At 42.2% G+C, this 19,215-nt stretch overlaps 1 protein-coding gene across 1 annotated transcript in view; it reads left to right on the top strand.

The window, feature by feature from the left end:
• CENPM (centromere protein M) overlaps nt 1–19,215 on the top strand; it is a 562,514-nt gene that overhangs the window by 44,000 nt on the left and 499,299 nt on the right. The gene's annotated exons all lie outside the window — the stretch shown is intronic.

The following is a 19,215-nucleotide window of genomic DNA, read 5'->3' on the forward strand; positions in this document are numbered from 1 at the left end:
GGGACATAGGTGGACAGTGGTCTCTCCTTCAGTAACCACATCCCCACAATAGTCCAGGAAATCCTTCTATGTGGCACACCTCCTCACTAAGGGCTTTTCATCCGGAAAAAAGGAGGTCATTGTCCCACTGTACTCATCCCTCATTAGACCCGTTGTAGAATACAACGCCCCATTTGGTATGTACCTCTCAAGACATCTGCAACAACTGGAAAGGCTGCAGAAATACCTCACTAAAAGAAACACAGGCCTAAAGCAGATGCCCTATGCTGACCGCCTTAAACTCCAGCTATACTCTGTCGCATATCATCTACTTAGAGGTGATCTTTGCTTAACGTACAAGGCCATGTCAAACCCAGAGCTGTTGGACATGCTACACTTTTAAAGAAATCCCAATCCCTCAGAGCCACACGCTCCAGGGATCTAAACCTTGTCATCACAATAAACAAAACATGCTGGAGGGATAGGTTCCTGACCCAGAAACTCCGCAGACTCTGGAATAGACTGCCCATACATGTCAAGCAGAGCGCCTCCTTGGCCCTCTTCCAAATGGAATCTTGACGATTGGATGGGAGAAAGGAAATTCACCCCGGGATCACGTCAGTTGCCGTGCTAGACAGGGGTCCAGGGAAGTAAATAGTGTGGGAAGAAATATCCAGGGAATTGTTATGGCTAGGCTTGTGTAGGCCCTAGGGCCGATAGCCTAGTACCAACCTATGAATCTATGAACCTATGAAACTTGACTGCTGCAAAGAAGTATTTGCAGCAGTATGTGTTGCAGATGATATCAGTTACTCCATCTTGAATGAATTTTTGGCACACAGTTATAGTATAAGGGTTGTTTTCACAATTTCTCCTTAATTCCAGGATGCATTGATACCAAATTTGATTTAAGTATGGGATGTACACACCTGTGTAGAGGCTATCACTCGCCTGAAATTTCATCTGTTGCATCAGATAATTTGCTTTATTTTGAATCTAAAAGCTTAATTAAATAAGTGACATGGCTCAGTTGATAGGAAGCTATTGATTAAATCATAGAAACTTTGCAAAACTTTCTCTTCTAATCTTTTTTGGTGTTTTGCCTTGGTATCTGAATTAGACACAAAGTATTTCCCTCCAAACTTGTATGACAACCTGCTAATTCTGCTGAACATACAAATAAGTCATCTTGTGCCCGATAATCTGCTTATCATTCTTTCTTACATGAGAAACTTTTTTCACTTCTGGGAAAAAAATAAAATTTGTGTGCTCCTCCAGCACCCTTAACTAAATTTGGGTCATGCTGTGACGCCCCTGTACTGGCCCAGTAATCAAGGAGCGTCTGCCCTCACCACTGGCAACAGCTAGGGGAGGTACACACTGGGAGGATAAGTACACACGGTAAAGTGCAATTTCCCTTAAGAGCACACAGAGACCACAGTCAGTCTGAGGCTGGTTTCTCCCCCTCTCACCAGATCCCCAATAAGACTTCCCACTGGGACAGCTATAGGGTTGAAATCTCAGCTGAGTGGCCAAGCCAAAACCTCCAGAACCCTCTCTGTTCAACCAGTGTTTCGTGTCCCTGCCCAAGTAGCTGATACACACTCTGAGGTTTGATTTGTATACAAACATACACACCTGGGAAAGGCTGGCACAAGTTTACTAGCTATGTTCCCTTCTGCTCAGATGATAAGGTGGTTTCCACTGCCACCAGCCACTACTTACCGTCTACTTTTAAGGCCCTTAAAGGGTGTCCAATCCTACTGTGTAATGTTACTATTAATCCAAATGGTAGTCTGACCAAGACATGCAAGGCTGTTTAGGAATGGCCTGTACAGTGTCACCAAATAGATATGCACATATTCTGAGAGCTTAATTTGTCTCACAAATAGCCACAGAGAGAGGTTTAAATGTATTTAATAACATAACAAGACAATACTCAGTAAAGCAACACAGCAACTTCAGAGTTCCAAATTACAGGAAATATTTTAAAACAACATTGCATTGCAGGACAGTCTCAAGTATAGTAAACATCTAAACTAATCTTTTATTATACTTCTGTTTGTCTAAAAGAGATGCTATACCCTAACTCTTGCAGCAAGGCAAATACAGATGATGATGATGATGAGTGGGTGTTCTTGCCAGGTCCAATACAAAATGCACAGTCTCTCTCTGAGAGACAAATTAATATCAAGTATTACTGCTGGGTTAGCTTGGATGACATCACTTTTGTCACCTGACTTCAGTTCCCAGGCTAAAACAGAAACTAATAGAATTTAACATCTCTGTGTGAAAAATATATATCTATCAAGGGTTTGCAGATCCTGAAAGTCATAAAACTAAAACATTTTACCTTTTAAAGCTAGTAGTTACTTCTCTTTCAAGGCAATACAAAAACTTATAGCTCTAGACTTTGTCTGCTACTGTATGTTGTGTACTGAGCTTCAAGAATGTAACCACAGCATACCCTGCTGAAACACAGAAGATTAACTCATTCCCTCCAGTAGAGCTCTTTTGAGTGTGTACCTTTAACTCCCAGTGAGTGTAGCTTCAGCCTTTTTAAAATGACATTATCCTTGCAGTTCTAACAAATAGTTATTGACAGAGGTCCTCTATCAATACAATTGTGTTTGCAATCATATATGCTTCAAGATAAAATATTCTGATACATTGTGTGTAGAATGGGTTTGGAATTATTAATGCAAATACAAACGGGAATTTATTGACGCCTAGAGGAGCAGTAGGAAGTAATAGCAGAAATGCCTGTAGGCCTCACTCGGCTGTAATGAGTTAACTTGCAAAACTTAAGAATAGTTGAGGTTAAGTTACTTTATAGCTGGGCCATAAACAAAAAATGTTATCTCTCAGTTTCAATGCAGAAGTGGATGCAGTGTCTAGAGCTAGAAGTTTTTCTAGTGTCTTGAAAGAAAAGTAATTACTAGGTTAAAAATGTAAAGTGTTTTATTGCTTTGTGACTTCCTACCAGCTACACCGTTTTGAGCGAACATCTGAGAGATATGTATTTCTCACACAGGGATGTTAAATTCTGTTTAGCCTGGGAACTAAAGTCAAGTGACGATGTCATCCAAGCTGGCCCAGCAGTGATGTTTGATATTTAGACTAAAAGCAAACAAAATTCAGGACCCAAGTTGATATAAATATTAGATACATATACATTGCATGCAGAGTTTATATACATAAGATTTTTATCAATGTATTTCTACGTATGCATTTTTATTATTGCATACATTACTTGTACTGAGATTTGATAGTAGTTTTTATTCTAGCCGTAGATGTTTTTGGCCCCTGTTTATGATGTAACTGGTGTTTATTGGTAGTATTGAGCGTTAGCTGTGTGATTGGCTAAGAGATGTTTTAAATTGAATAGTGGAGTGTGTATATATTTTAGTCTGAAGAAGCGATTGGAATATTGTGAAAGTGCTCACTTTTGCGTTAAAATAAAGTTGATTTATTCCCCAGCCAGGTGTGTTGATCCGGTATTTTTTATTATTATTTTATGTTTGATATTTAATTTAGGAACTCTCTAAGAGAGAGACTGTGCATTTTGTATTTTGTCTTGGACCTAGCAAGAACATCCACTCATCATCATCGTCGTCATCTGCACTTGCCTATCTGTAAGTAAGATTCAGGGCATGGTATCTCTCTTAGATATAGATAGGAATATAGTAAAGATTAGTTTAGATGTTTTCTGTATTTATTTGAGCCTGTCCTGCTTTTAAAATATCCCCTGTGATTTTGAACTCTGAAGTTACTGTGTTGATTTACTGAGTATTGTCTTGTTTTTTTATTAAATATATTTAAACATAACTTTGTGGCTGATATTTGTGAGACACATTTAAGCTCTTGGCGTACTTGCATATGTCTTTGGTGACGCTGTACAGGCAACTCCTAATAGCATGGCGCTTGCTTAAAAGTACCATTTGGATTATTCGTAACATTACACAGTAGGCTTGGATACCCTTTGTTAAGGGTCTAGTGTAGCTGATGAGTGGTTGGTGGCAGTGATAACTACCTTATAGTCTGGGCAGAAGGGGCATAGCTAGTAAACCTGTGCCAGCCTTTCCCAGATGTGTGTGTGTTTATATATAAATCAAACCTCAGAGTGTGTGTGTGTGTGTGTGTGTGTGTGTGTGTGTGTGTGTGTGTGTGTGTGTGTGCGCGCGCGCGCGCGCATCAGCTACTTGGGCTGGGACACGAGGCACTGGTTGGACAGAGGGTGCTGGTGGTTTTTTTACTTGGCCACTCAGGTGAGATCTCAACCCTACAGTTGTGCCAGTGGGGAGTCTTATTAGGGATCTGGAGAAAGGGGGAGAAACTGGCCCCAGACTGACTGTGGTCTCTGTGTGCTCTTAAGGGACATTGCACTTTACTGTGTGTGTACTCATCATCCTCCCAGTGTGTACGTCCCCTAGTTTTTGCCAGTGGGAAGGATTGAGGCTCCTTGATTACTGGGACATTGGAGGGGTGTCACATATTAATTGGTTGGCAGTATTGGGATATCCACATCAAATATTAATTGGCTTGTAGTGGTGTAGGTATTGAATTCTTGTAGCCTGTTTACAATGGTCACTGAAGGCATCTGTACTCTGAAGCAGCCACGCAGTGAACATTCAGAGGTTCACATCACAATTGTTTTATTTTTTTGTTAGCTTAGACAGTCAGAGAGCCAGTCAGGTAGTTTCCACTGCTTCCAACCACTACTTGCCAGCTATTTTTAAAACCCTTAACAAAGGATATCCAATCCTACTATATAATATTACTATTAATCCAAATGGTAGTCTGGCCAAGACCTGCAAGGCTATTTGAGTGGCCTGTACAGTGTTTCCAAATAGATATGCAAGTACTTTTAAGAGCTTAAATATGCCTCACAAATATCAGCCACAGAGATGAGTTTAAATATATATAATAATGAAAAGAACAAGACAATACTCAAATCAACACCGTAACTTCAGAGTTCAAAATCACAGGACATATTTTAAACAAACATTGCAGGACAGTCTCAAATCAATACAAAAAAGCATCTAAACTAATCTTTACTATACTCCTATCTATATCTAAAAGAGATACTATGCCCTTACTTACAGCAAGGCAAGTGCAGCTGGTTGTGGTGGTGGTGGAGATGATGATGAGTGTTCTTGGTAGGTGCAAGACAAAATGCACAGTCCCTCTCTGAGAGTGTTCTTAAATTAATATAACGTATTGCTGCTGGGTTAGCTTGGATGACACTTTTGTCACCTGACTTCAGTTCCCAGGCTAAAGCAGAAACTAACAGAATTTAACATCCTTGTTTAAAAAAAACGTCTCTCGGATGTTTGCAGATCTTGAAAGTCATAAAACAATAAAACACTTTTTTACATTTTAAACAATCATTACTTCTCTTCAAGACAATACAAAAACTTCTAGCTCTAGACATTGTGTCTGCTACACTGAAACTGAGAGAGAACTTTTATAGCACAATTATAAAACACTTTTTAATTTCAACTTCTTTTCAAGTTTGAGGATGGTGTCCATTTTTTGGAAGCCCATAGCTGCCATCCTCCACATCTCCTTAAATCTCTTCCTTATGGAGAATTTGTTAGCCAATTCTATGTAATAATACTAATGAGCTAGATAATGACCTACAGAAAACAGCTCAATTATTTATTGAGAGGTTATGACACTAATAGTGTTTACTTTATTAGATAAAGTTAGCAAGAATACTATTATCAGCCCATTATGGGGCAGGATGAGTGTCCTGTTAAATCTGGTGGTAACTTGGATAATAACTTAAGTAAGATACACGTGGTTATTACTTAATGATCTTTTATCGGAAGAAGTAAAACAAATGATCCAATACCATTGGGGCTTTTTATTTAAATATAGAGATCTTGCACACATTCTTGATAGAATTCCCAGATTTTCCTATATTTTCCTATAGAAGGGGCAAACGTATAAGGGATATGTTGGTACATGCTAGATTTTCAATGCCTAACTTGTGTTTAGGTGTTAATCCTACCACTGTAGGCACCTATTCTTGTGGTAGATGTATTGCATGCCAATATGTTAGCAGAACATTTAAACATATTAATGGTTTGCCTTTTCAGTCAAATGCTATGTTTTCTTGTAATACAGAAGACATTATATATGCACTTAAATGTCCTTGTGGCATGTTCTATATAGGCGAAAGCAAGAGGGCTTTTAAGACTAGAATTCAGGAACATGTCCGGGACATTAAAAATGGAAAATTAGAGAGCCCTCTTGCTATGCGTTTTAAAGAATATCATAATGGTAATCTTATGGGTTTGTTAGGCACAGTTTTGGAACATATCCCTCTTAATAAATATGGTTCTGACTGTAAGAAAAAACTTTTGTATAAGGAAACACTGTTCATACTGAAATATGGTACATTAGCCCCTGGTGGCATTAATGCAGAATGCAGCTGGAAAGTTCTTATTTAGCTATGTTATGTGATTTTTAAAATTGTTTAATTGATTTTAATATATAAACTTGTTTCAGTTCTTATTTTGTATTCTCCTTGGAAGGCTATTGACGAGGTGCCTCAGTACATTTTGCTTGAGTGGTGGATCCTGGTCTCTTGCCGTTTATTATTATTCTTTTCAAGTTAACCCTGTTATTTTCTAGTTTCTAGTGGTAAAACATATATTTGCACAGGTATATAGTTTATATTCATTTCTGTTCCAAGTCAGCAGGCATGCTGTGGTTAAATTTTAGCTCGGTATATAACCTGCAGTTCTGTATAAGTCGTATCAATATCCACAAATGACACCGAATTATTTACAAAATTCCCTATAGCTGGTTTGGCAATATTTCCTTATATCACACCTACTATACTCCTGTTTTCCCACAAGAGGTCTTAAGTAGGTTTAATCTACATTTGCAGGATTTATTGCTTTACATTTAGAAATGTCTAATTCTGCCACCCGTTTGTTGTAATAATCTCTTTGAAGCATTGCGGGGGGGGGGGCACATATGGGAATATACTGCAACATCATGTGTTGAGCTACTTTGTGCAGTCCCCAGGTTATAATTAATGTTTTCCATATTTGAATTGTATAATGTCTAGATTGCACTTTCCTTACTAGTAGCAGTGGATAGCCTTGTGCCAGTCTGTTGTTTTGTATTTGCTCAAACAAGGTGGTTTGGTGAGCCATCTGGGAGAACACTACAGCCCCTTGACAGGAAAAGATTGGGATATGGCCAATGAGCCATCACAGTCTCTTTCAGATCAGATCAAGAGGATTTACATTTTTCGATCCACACATTTATGTGTTGCATGTGATACTGCTGGATACAGCCGGGATACAGCCAATTTGAAACTTACCAACCTTGAAATAAGAGAAGCAGCTGCAGCCTTGTCAGACGCATTGAAACATCAACAGTGTGAGCTTGCCATAAACCCAGAAAAAAAACTTTATTCTACTCAGATCTGATAGGTTTTAAATTGCAGATCAATCACACAGAATTAAAACTGGACAACCTGGAAAATAGAAGCAAGTGTAATTATCTTAAGGTTTATTTGGCTTGTCAGAAGGGAAGGAGGATAACAGTACAGTTAGTTTACGAACACTGGGCTTGTAACTCTCTTGAATCTGAACACCCCCATTGCTATTGAAAGATTATGGCACAGGACAGGCTGCCTAATATCCCAATACATTATGTTCTGTGCTTCTTTGATTACGCAGAAGGAGAACTGGTGTCTTTAAGTGCAAAAGAGTTTGGTGACAAGCTGCTAATTGCAGGGACACCAGTGTGCGTCTCTCCAGACTACAGTAATGTCTTATTTTTGTAAAGAAAAGCAATGGTGCCTTATATCGGATGTATGAGTGAGACATGGGCATCCTGCCAGCTTAAATTCTTGACTGCCTTACACATTTTATACCCAGCACAATCAGTAGCATATGAAATGTCTTAAGGCATTGAAGCATTTATAAACACTTTTGCAACTCATTCCCATCTGGCAGCTTCTACTAGTTGGGGTTCAGAAATTAAGGCAAACTGAAAGCAAATATTTTCTTGTCTAGTGTAGATATCATCAGATAAATCACCACCACCACCACCAAGCAAGAAGAAACAATCTCTTCCTTCTGTTAGGTCATTAACACCTATGTGGTGTGCAGTGCCTCACCTCTTGCTCTGGAATGCAGTGGTGTGTAGGCTGCGTTTTCTGAAAATCAACTTGTGTATTTTAAACAAATGTAAATGTTTTGTAAACAATAAAAGCTATTGAAATTGAACAAATATCAGTGTTGTCAGAAAACCGTATTATTTACAGGGATAATAGTCAGTGTATTCATACTCTTTCCATAAATACTGTATTCTAATGCGCACAAACTCAGAATTATATTTTTTGTTCAACTTTATCTTGGAAACTGTATAACCTAGTCATAGCTTATACCTGGTTGACAAACGTATTCCAACAGTATTTCACATGACAAGAAATTCCTCTGAGTGCTCGCTTACTGCGATATTTACAGAAATAAGAAATGATTAATTGTTCGGATCTAAAGTAGTTAACTTCATTTGATCATCAACTGTGGGATGTCTGATCCAGATCGGATCCGAGATGGCAATTTCAACAGCATCTGAGCCTAGCTCCAAGCTCCTCCCCTTACCCATAGTATCTATCCATCTCCTTCCTTACCTCAGATCTCATTTGCCGCGGCTTTGCCAAGAAGTGTGGTCTAGAGCTCCAGACGTGGTAGGTACTTTTCTCAGGTTTTTTGTGGGTGTTCTGCGTTGTGATAGTGTAGGTAGGCTTCCTATTGTGCCTTGCCTCCCATTCCCTCGTTTTTGTGTCGCATTCTTCAAAAAAAGAAGTTGCTGTGTCGTGTTAGGTAGTTTAGGCCTTTTCTCCCTTCCCCTACCTTCAGTGAGTGTGTGAGAGTGTTGGGACTGGGTAGTCAGTTAAACCTTGCTAGGTTAAACGTTTTTATGAGTTGGATATGGCTGAGCAGGCCAAACTGATCTTTAGAAAATGCACAGAGTGTGGCCATAAGTTGTCCCTGTGGATGGCCACACTGTGTTGTGTGTCTAGAATGCTGGAAAGTTCTTATTTAGCTATGTTATGTGATTTTTAAAATTGTTTAATTGATTTTAATATATAAACTTGTTTCAGTTCTTATTTTGTATTCTCCTTGGAAGGCTATTGACGAGGTGCCTCAGTACATTTTGCTTGAGTGGTGGATCCTGGTCTCTTGCCGTTTATTATTATTCTTTTCAAGTTAACCCTGTTATTTTCTAGTTTCTAGTGGTAAAACATATATTTGCACAGGTATATAGTTTATATTCATTTCTGTTCCAAGTCAGCAGGCATGCTGTGGTTAAATTTTAGCTCGGTATATAACCTGCAGTTCTGTATAAGTCGTATCAATATCCACAAATGACACCGAATTATTTACAAAATTCCCTATAGCTGGTTTGGCAATATTTCCTTATATCACACCTACTATACTCCTGTTTTCCCACAAGAGGTCTTAAGTAGGTTTAATCTACATTTGCAGGATTTATTGCTTTACATTTAGAAATGTCTAATTCTGCCACCGTTTTGTTGTAATAATCTCTTTGAAGCATTGCGGGGGGGGGGGGCACATATGGGAATATACTGCAACATCATGTGTTGAGCTACTTTGTGCAGTCCCCAGGTTATAATTAATGTTTTCCATATTTGAATTGTATAATGTCTAGATTGCACTTTCCTTACTAGTAGCAGTGGATAGCCTTGTGCCAGTCTGTTGTTTTGTATTTGCTCAAACAAGGTGGTTTGGTGAGCCATCTGGGAGAACACTACAGCCCCTTGACAGGAAAAGATTGGGATATGGCCAATGAGCCATCACAGTCTCTTTCAGATCAGATCAAGAGGATTTACATTTTTCGATCCACACATTTATGTGTTGCATGTGATACTGCTGGATACAGCCGGGATACAGCCAATTTGAAACTTACCAACCTTGAAATAAGAGAAGCAGCTGCAGCCTTGTCAGACGCATTGAAACATCAACAGTGTGAGCTTGCCATAAACCCAGAAAAAAAACTTTATTCTACTCAGATCTGATAGGTTTTAAATTGCAGATCAATCACACAGAATTAAAACTGGACAACCTGGAAAATAGAAGCAAGTGTAATTATCTTAAGGTTTATTTGGCTTGTCAGAAGGGAAGGAGGATAACAGTACAGTTAGTTTACGAACACTGGGCTTGTAACTCTCTTGAATCTGAACACCCCCATTGCTATTGAAAGATTATGGCACAGGACAGGCTGCCTAATATCCCAATACATTATGTTCTGTGCTTCTTTGATTACGCAGAAGGAGAACTGGTGTCTTTAAGTGCAAAAGAGTTTGGTGACAAGCTGCTAATTGCAGGGACACCAGTGTGCGTCTCTCCAGACTACAGTAATGTCTTATTTTTGTAAAGAAAAGCAATGGTGCCTTATATCGGATGTATGAGTGAGACATGGGCATCCTGCCAGCTTAAATTCTTGACTGCCTTACACATTTTATACCCAGCACAATCAGTAGCATATGAAATGTCTTAAGGCATTGAAGCATTTATAAACACTTTTGCAACTCATTCCCATCTGGCAGCTTCTACTAGTTGGGGTTCAGAAATTAAGGCAAACTGAAAGCAAATATTTTCTTGTCTAGTGTAGATATCATCAGATAAATCACCACCACCACCACCAAGCAAGAAGAAACAATCTCTTCCTTCTGTTAGGTCATTAACACCTATGTGGTGTGCAGTGCCTCACCTCTTGCTCTGGAATGCAGTGGTGTGTAGGCTGCGTTTTCTGAAAAATCAACTTGTGTATTTTAAACAAATGTAAATGTTTTGTAAACAATAAAAGCTATTGAAATTGAACAAATATCAGTGTTGTCAGAAAACCGTATTATTTACAGGGATAATAGTCAGTGTATTCATACTCTTTCCATAAATACTGTATTCTAATGCGCACAAACTCAGAATTATATTTTTTGTTCAACTTTATCTTGGAAACTGTATAACCTAGTCATAGCTTATACCTGGTTGACAAACGTATTCCAACAGTATTTCACATGACAAGAAATTCCTCTGAGTGCTCGCTCACTGCGATATTTACAGAAATAAGAAATGATTAATTGTTCGGATCTAAAGTAGTTAACTTCATTTGATCATCAACTGTGGGATGTCTGATCCAGATCGGATCCGAGATGGCAATTTCAACAGCATCTGAGCCTAGCTCCAAGCTCCTCCCCTTACCCATAGTATCTATCCATCTCCTTCCTTACCTCAGATCTCATTTGCCGCGGCTTTGCCAAGAAGTGTGGTCTAGAGCTCCAGACGTGGTAGGTACTTTTCTCAGGTTTTTTGTGGGTGTTCTGCGTTGTGATAGTGTAGGTAGGCTTCCTATTGTGCCTTGCCTCCCATTCCCTCGTTTTTGTGTCGCATTCTTCAAAAAAAGAAGTTGCTGTGTCGTGTTAGGTAGTTTAGGCCTTTTCTCCCTTCCCCTACCTTCCGAGTGAGTGTGTGAGAGTGTTGGGACTGGGTAGTCAGTTAAACCTTGCTAGGTTAAACGTTTTTATGAGTTGGATATGGCTGAGCAGGCCAAACTGATCTTTAGAAAATGCACAGAGTGTGGCCATAAGTTGTCCCCTGTGGATGGCCACACTGTGTTGTGTGTCTGGGGGCAGCCCATTTTCTTCCGACTGCTCTGTTTGTGTGGGGTTCAACCCCAGGGCCCTTAAGGGATTGTAGGGCAACGCTGATCCTTAAGGGACTTAACTGCCTGCTATGGAGGCAGCTGCCTCTTTTTCCATTGCGGTCACTGCTGTGACCACACCTTCTACTTTGGCCACGGTCTCCTCTCCCTCCCAGGCTGGGACTCAACCTCCTGATCAAAGGCCTGTGGTTAGGGAATCCAAGAACGAGAGGAGCAAGGACAGAGAGAGACAAAGGGAGGAAGAGATCCCCCAGACTGTTCAGATCCGGTGGGTGGTCCTCCCAAACAGACAGTTTTTTCTAGGCCAGCTTCTCCTCCGCTCCAATCGCAGAGATTCTTACCGGAGAAGCTTAGGCCTCTTTCCTGGGCCTCCGTACACCGACCCTCCCGGCTAGCATCGGTGGCCTTGTCGTGGTCCACCTGTAGTTTGAAGCAGACCTGGACAAAATGATGCGAAGGTTTATTCCAACCTAGATTCAGATGGGGGTCTTGCCAGCCCTCTGTCCCTCCAGAAGGGGAGACTCACTTCCCTTCTTTGCCCTGATATCTCCATCACTGATCTGCCCCCCGGTATCTGAGTTTTTGGAAATGAGAGGTCCCAGAGTCAGAGGGCCGGCGCCGATGGTACCAGGTACGTCGATGCCGGCCATGGTTCGGACCAGAGCGGCTTTTGGAGCTGGAGCCTGGGTGTCTGATCTGAGGGGTTGGGTCTTTCTCCGTTGGTGCCGACACTGTCAGGTCTAGGTCTACCCTTCGGTATCTTGGCTCCGATCCACACAACGGATTTGGGGAGAGCAGTAGTTTGTGAGCCCTCTCTGGAAAGTCCCACTAAAGAGATCCCTCTCAAGCGAATGTGCAAAAGGAGGCACCTGGACTTCTCTCCAGAGTCCCTCAGTGAGGATACCAGTTCTCCCAGATCACCCCCCGAAGATGTCTCCTTTGGAGACATCATGGAAATCCTGCGCCAGCAGGGGGTTGGTCTGACCCCAAACTTTCCTTGGACGAGTATGTGTTCCTGAAGGCCTTCAACACGGGCCCATCTACCCCCTGGGTGTCCCCACCCCCCAGCGGATCCCTTGGTGGACCTTATTACCACCAGGGCATGGAAGGAGCCGGACACCATGGAGCCAATCCCCAGGTGCCCTGATAAGATCTTGACCCCTCCATTGGACAGACCGTGCTGGAACAAGGGGTCCCCTGTGGACGTCATGATGGTAGTGTCTACCACCAAGAAAGAACTGGCCCAGGAAGGTTCTACAGTCCCGCCCGACCAAGAGATCAGGACGATGGATCTTCCGGAAAGCGGACATATGCTTCAGCCACCTTTTCTATAAGGGTGCTGCATTATTTGGCCCACGTTACTAGACTACATTGAGACCTCATCAAGGAGTTCACTACGTTGCCCCCAGAGTCCATGTCTCTGGGGGATAAATGCACATTCTCCGCGAGAATGGCCACTCTCAAAGCGGTTACGAATACGTCCATGCACCTCCTGTCACATGCCATTGAAGGAGCAGCAAGGGCTGCTGAGTCCGGCGTTGCCATGAGGCCTGGCTTAGGGTTGGTCAATTCACGGAACCCTTTAAGGCATCTTTTCATGGTTCTTCCTTGTTTCGGAAGACAGTTCCTGAAATGTTAATCCAGAGTGAGAAGGATAGGAAGACTCTGTCTGTCTGCCTGCCGTCGGAATCCACTTCTCTAACCCCCAAAGATCCTTTTCCAGGAATTGGAGGGGGGGGCAAAAGAAGATGTGGTTCCGTAAGTCTCAGTATTCCCAGGGTACTCAGGACTCGCCTTCCCCTGGAGGCAGTCGGGGGTCGCCTCTCAATGCACCTGATGGCATGGGAGTCTGTGTCATCAGACTGTTGGGTGCTGCAAATAATATCCAGAGGTTATACAATCCCCTTTATAACTCCTCCCATTCCACCAAAACACCTCTTGGACATTCCACCCGCACAAAGGGAGGCGGCAGCAGCAGTAGAAGTCAGAAAGCTGCTAAGGAAATGAGTCATCCAGCCCATCCCCCGAGATCAGTCCGGGTCAGGCATCTATTCCAGGTTCTTTTTGGTGCCAAAAAAGATGGGGGACCTAAGGCCCATTCTGGACCTTTCCACACTAAACCTGTCAGTTGCCAAAGAGAAGTTCCGGATGGTCTCTCTACAGTCCTTTCTACCTTACCTGCAGGAGAATGTCTGGATGTGCTCCATGGATCTCCAGGACACGTACTGTCACATCAAAATGCACAGACGCTCCAGGAGGTTCCTCTGCTTTCGGCTAGGGACCAATCACTATAAATTCTGAGCCTTACCCTTTGATCTCACCAAAGCTCCCAGGGTGTTCACCATGGTCACAGCAGTAATAGCGGCTCACCTGGGGCTTCAGGGGTTACAGGTCTTATCCGTACCTGGATGATTGGCTCCTCACTGCTCCCACCAGGCGTCTACTTTGTCAGGCCAGAGACTATTTCCTGAAATTGTAAGACTTGCCGGGCATCACAACATATCCATGTCTTCTCTAGACCCTGTTCAGATCTTGGACTGTATAAGAGCGAGAATCAATATGTCTCAAACCAAGGTCTTTTCAACTCAAGAAAGAGTCGGGAACCTACGATTTCATGTATCTGTGATCCTATAGTCTCATCTTCTACCGGCCGAGGCGGTTTTGAGCCTTGAGTTCCAAGGCAGCCACCATTACTCTTCTCCCCTGTGCTCGTCTTCATATGCGAATTCTGCAGTGACCGTTAGCGGTCCAGTGGTACCTTTTAGATCTGCCATTGACTCATCCTATTCACATAAGCAACACCTGCAGGAGGTCTCTCTTGTGGTGGATACTTTCCCTGGAGCTCATAGAGGTACGCCCATTTCTTGCAGCCCCTCCCCAAGCCAGGGTGATCACGGACGCCTCCCAACTAGGGTGGGGGGGGTGGCATTTTTCGGGCAGGACGGTCCAAGGCACGTGGTTCCCAAACGAGATCAAACTGCATAATCAATGTTCTAGAGATGAGGGCGGTCTTATTAGCACTGCAGGCCCTTCATGCCTTTCTTCCTCTGGGAATGATTGCTATTCAGACAGACAATATGTCAGTGGTCTGGTACATCAAAAAACAGAGGGGAACCAACTCTTATCCCCTTTGTTGCAAGGCCATGAGAGTGAGAATGGGCGATCTCTATCAGCCGTTTTCTGGTAGCAACGCACATTCTAGGTCGGTCCAGTATTCTGGTGGACAAACTGAGCAGGACTCTTCTAATGCCTTTTGAGTGGTCTCTGAATCCTTCGGTAGCGGAGCGGGTCTTCCTCGAGTGGGGTCGGCCTTGCAATCTCGTTGCATCTCCTTCCGATGCGAAGTGCAGCGAGTTCTTCGCTCTGATCCACCCACAGCGGGAATCCCCCAGGGACGCTCTGGTCCATGCTTGGCCTACTGATCTTCTTTATGCTTATCCTCCTTTGCCTCCCATGACAACATTTCTACAGAAGGCTCGACAGTTGGGAAGCAGAATTATCCTCATTGCCCCATTCTGGCTTTGCCAAATCTGGTTTCCCTGTCTTTGGTCTCATCTTGTAGTTCTCATTTTGCACCCTTCGAGGGGCCTTCATTCCAGACCTGGGCAGTCTGAAGCTCATGGCTTGGCTGGTCCAGTTCCCTTGATTGCCAAGACTCCCAGTTCCCCAGTTAAGTATATTTTGGTTGCAGCTCATAAATTGTCCACCAGAAAAATTTACCGTAGCAAATGGAAGTGTTTTTCTATCTGGGCTTCTCAGAGGAACTTAAACCCTTTCACAGCTCCTATTCTAGCAGTCCTTGAGTTCTTGGCATACATTTTCCAGCAGGGTACCAGCTCATCTACAGTAAAAGTTCAACTGGCAGCCGTTTCTAATTTTCATATAGGTGAGAATATGGCTTCCTTAACTTCCTCCAGACTTTGCAAAACGTTTATTAAAGGTACCTTTCTTTTAAGACACCCTATTAAGGATTCTGCCCCTCCTTGGTATCTTACCTTAGTTTTACAAGCCTTGGTTGCTCTGCCTTTTGAGCCTGCTGCTTCTGTGGACCTGAATTTTTTATCCTGGAAGACGACCTTTTTAGTGGCTATTACCTCGGCTAGGAGAGTATCAGAACTTTAAGCATTATCTGTAAAACCTCCATATATGATCTTTCATAAAGACAGGGTTTCCCTTTGTACTAATACTTCCTTTCTACCTAAAGTGGCCTCTGAAACAAATATCAATCAACCTACCTGTCTTCTTTCCAAATTTTCAGAACAGGAGTGAATATAAATTGCATTTGTCAGATGTGCATAGACAATTACGCTTCTGTTTGCACAGGACTAAAACCCATTGCAAGTCTGATCAGTTGTTTGTGTCCTTTGCTATGCCTTTTCTGGGCAAACCAGTTTCGAAGGTGACTATTGCCAGATGGATTTCCCTATGCATCCTTTAGGTCTGCAAAGATAAAAACATGTCTCTTCCGGGTAAGACGAATGCCCATTCTATCAGGTCCATGGTTACGTCAGCTGCCTTTTGGTCCAGAGCGTCTTTGGACGATATTTGTTTGGCGGCTACTTGGTCCTCATCTCATACCTTTATTTCTCATTATAAACTGGACATGATTTCCAGAGAGAGAGCATCCTTTTGGCTCTGCAGTGCTCTGAAATATCCTTCCATGTGGGCCACCTAGGGTTTTTTGTTGGTAGCTGGGGTCTCTGTCCCACAGGTTGAAGATCAAATGAAGTAAACTACTTCAGATAAAGAAGTTATGTACTCACCATAACGTTCCATCTGAGTAGTTCTACTTCATTTGTCTTCAGCCATCCCTCCCGCCTTCCCCCTGGCCTTACCATATGGACAGCGTTCACAGCTGGCATTTTGTGCGTGTAAGGTGTTTTGGATCGGGTTGTTTAGTGTAGGGTGCAGCAAACTCGATCTGAGAGTTGGAAGGTAGTGATGGTGTATTATGGGTAGGGGGTGGAGATTGGCGCTCGGAGTAGATGCTTGCAAAGTTGCCAGCTTGGATCCATTACGGATCCAAACCCCACAGGTTGAAGACAAATGAAGAACTACTACTCGGAGCATTATGGTGAATACATAACTTCTTTTTTTCTTCATCATCTAAGGTGTCTCTTGATGCATGCATTAAGTTTGCATGTTATTTGCTTTTTGAAGTATGAAGTACATATGGAAATGTTGCTTATTTTCATGATTACGAACAAACAAGTAGCAAGATCTTTATTGTGTGATAGTAAATAGACATTGGCAATGAATTATGGCATTTCACACTCTGCATCTCTCGGATATAAAAATACAAACGTAAATATGAAAAATGTGGTAAATGGTGATTAATTTCTCTACTGCAGGACATTGTGGATTAACAATCTTACAGAGAAGGGGTAGTCTGTGAGACACATACCTGTCTCCCCAACATGTGTTCTTTATGATGCAGATGAAGTTTAGGTCCCTAGATTATGTGTTTCCATGTCATTTGTTTTGCAGATGTGCAACAGCTTCATAAGGCCTGGCTCAGAGAATGCTTTGAAAGCCAGGCATCATTCGCCTCTCAGCAGTCTGTAGGAGACCGAGTACAAGGATAAGGCATTGAGGCAGTCAGGACATGTTGCCTGTGCCTTGTATTCTTTTTTGAAGAACCCTTGTGAAGGATCCGTTATTGTATATTCCTGGTCATGTACACACCAAAGGGGGGCATTGTACTCCATGACTGGTCTAGTGAGGATCAATTACAACTGAACAATGACCTCTTTGGACCTTAATTCCATACCCTTGCCTATAAGTTGCTCAACGTAGAAATATTTCCTTACTGCAGTACACATGTAAGGGTCAAAGGCCAAGCCACTGTTTGCATGCGTTCCCATATCCATGACCACAGGACCAGCTGTTACAGGTGTATTATCAGTGCAGTAATTTTCAGGGGTAGTTGTCTTTCTAAAAGATGCTATTATACATTTTTTGTCATTGAATTTTAGACTGAGACTCTGGTATCAGTTGTTAGCCAGTGTCAGGCCTTCATAGGAGATTCTGTGGCTGCACCTAATTTGTAATCCTTTGCAAGCTTTGTCAGCTAGAGGCCTTTCACATTGACCTTGATGTAGAAAAATAATTACAAAAAAGGAACAGTCCTAGCACCAAACCATGGGGGACTCGATAATTGGCATTTTTGCGGAAGTAGACTTGCCCATCCTGACTTTTTCTGATCTGTGAGCCAGCTGGCTATCAAGCAAGTGACATAGGGATTTATATCTAATTTTGTGAGCTTGTCTACAATGCTTGGGGGGGGGGTATTGTGTTAAGTGTTTTGACTTGGTCGAAGTAGGCAGTAAGCACCATTTTGCCCTCTTGCATTGCTTTGATGACGTTAAAGAAGTCCACCAAGTTGAGTAGGCATAACCTGCTTTTGATAAAAACAGACTGGGTTAGATCTAATGTCTGAATCATCATGTCCATTATTTTTTCTATAGCCTTGCATAAGAGACTAGTCATGCTTATTGGTTAGTGGATTGCCCACTGTTGTCAGAGATAACAGTTGCAGTCCTCTTTTTTTTGCTTGGCACAAAGCCTGTTTGGAAGCTGTGATAGAGTAGTGCTTCCAATGGCCCCAGTAGGTCCTGTTTCATGCTATTAAGCAGGCATCCTGGAATATTATCTGGTCCTATTGATGTATTGTTTTTGGCCATAGAGAGTTCATTGAGGAACTGCTCCCTAGTGATAATTGGTAGCTATGGTTATGGGGTATTTCTTGAGAGGTATATGGGTTGGGTAAAATTTGGAGGTATTTGGAGTAGGTAAAATTGGAGATGATTTTTATCACTCAGCAGATATGTTTCCTCATGTTCAGTTTAGGTGTTTCCATTTACAATTAGTTTGGCACATTGTTGTGTATTGCCTTTTGTGGTTTTTCACATAGCTGAAGAATGTCTTGTAACAGTTGTCCTTAGCATGGTAGGCTACTTTTACCTTAAATTTGTCTTTGGCAGATTGTTTCTTGAGCTGTGAATTTAATTTGACGAGGGAGTTCTTACCTTGCTTGGGCATTCCTATAATTGGGCATGATTTTCTTCCTTTTGTTATAATCTATTGATGATTGGATTCCACCAAGGTAGCTTTTGATTTGTTTTGGGTAGGTATTGCCTCTGTGCAGCAGCATATGTGATTGTAAAGTTGTTTTGTGTTGTGGTGTTCCCTGGGTTTTGGGAGAGGATTGAAATTTCCTGAGTGTCACTTAAAAGGAGGAAGTTTGCCTTGGAATAATTCCTAAAAGTCCCAGGGTTACTTGGCATCCCAGGTTTTATTTGTATTTTGAAGGAGACTGCTTTATGGTCCAACCTGAAGGTCGAGGACATTACATGAGAGGGATGTATTGTTCCCCCATGTTGGTGAGGCCTGGGTCAAGGCTGTGGGCATACAGACTAGCTGGTGCAGGTCATTTGTGTTGTCACAGCCCAGGACTGAGCTGCAGATTTGGGGTACGATCCCCACTTTATAGTGGGGTAGTTGAAGTCTCTTATGAGTATG

This window comes from Protopterus annectens, chromosome 1.part1 (assembly GCF_019279795.1).
Source record: "Protopterus annectens isolate FY-2018-M chromosome 1.part1, PAN1.0, whole genome shotgun sequence".
In the NCBI taxonomy this organism is placed as follows: Eukaryota; Metazoa; Chordata; order Ceratodontiformes; family Protopteridae; genus Protopterus; species Protopterus annectens.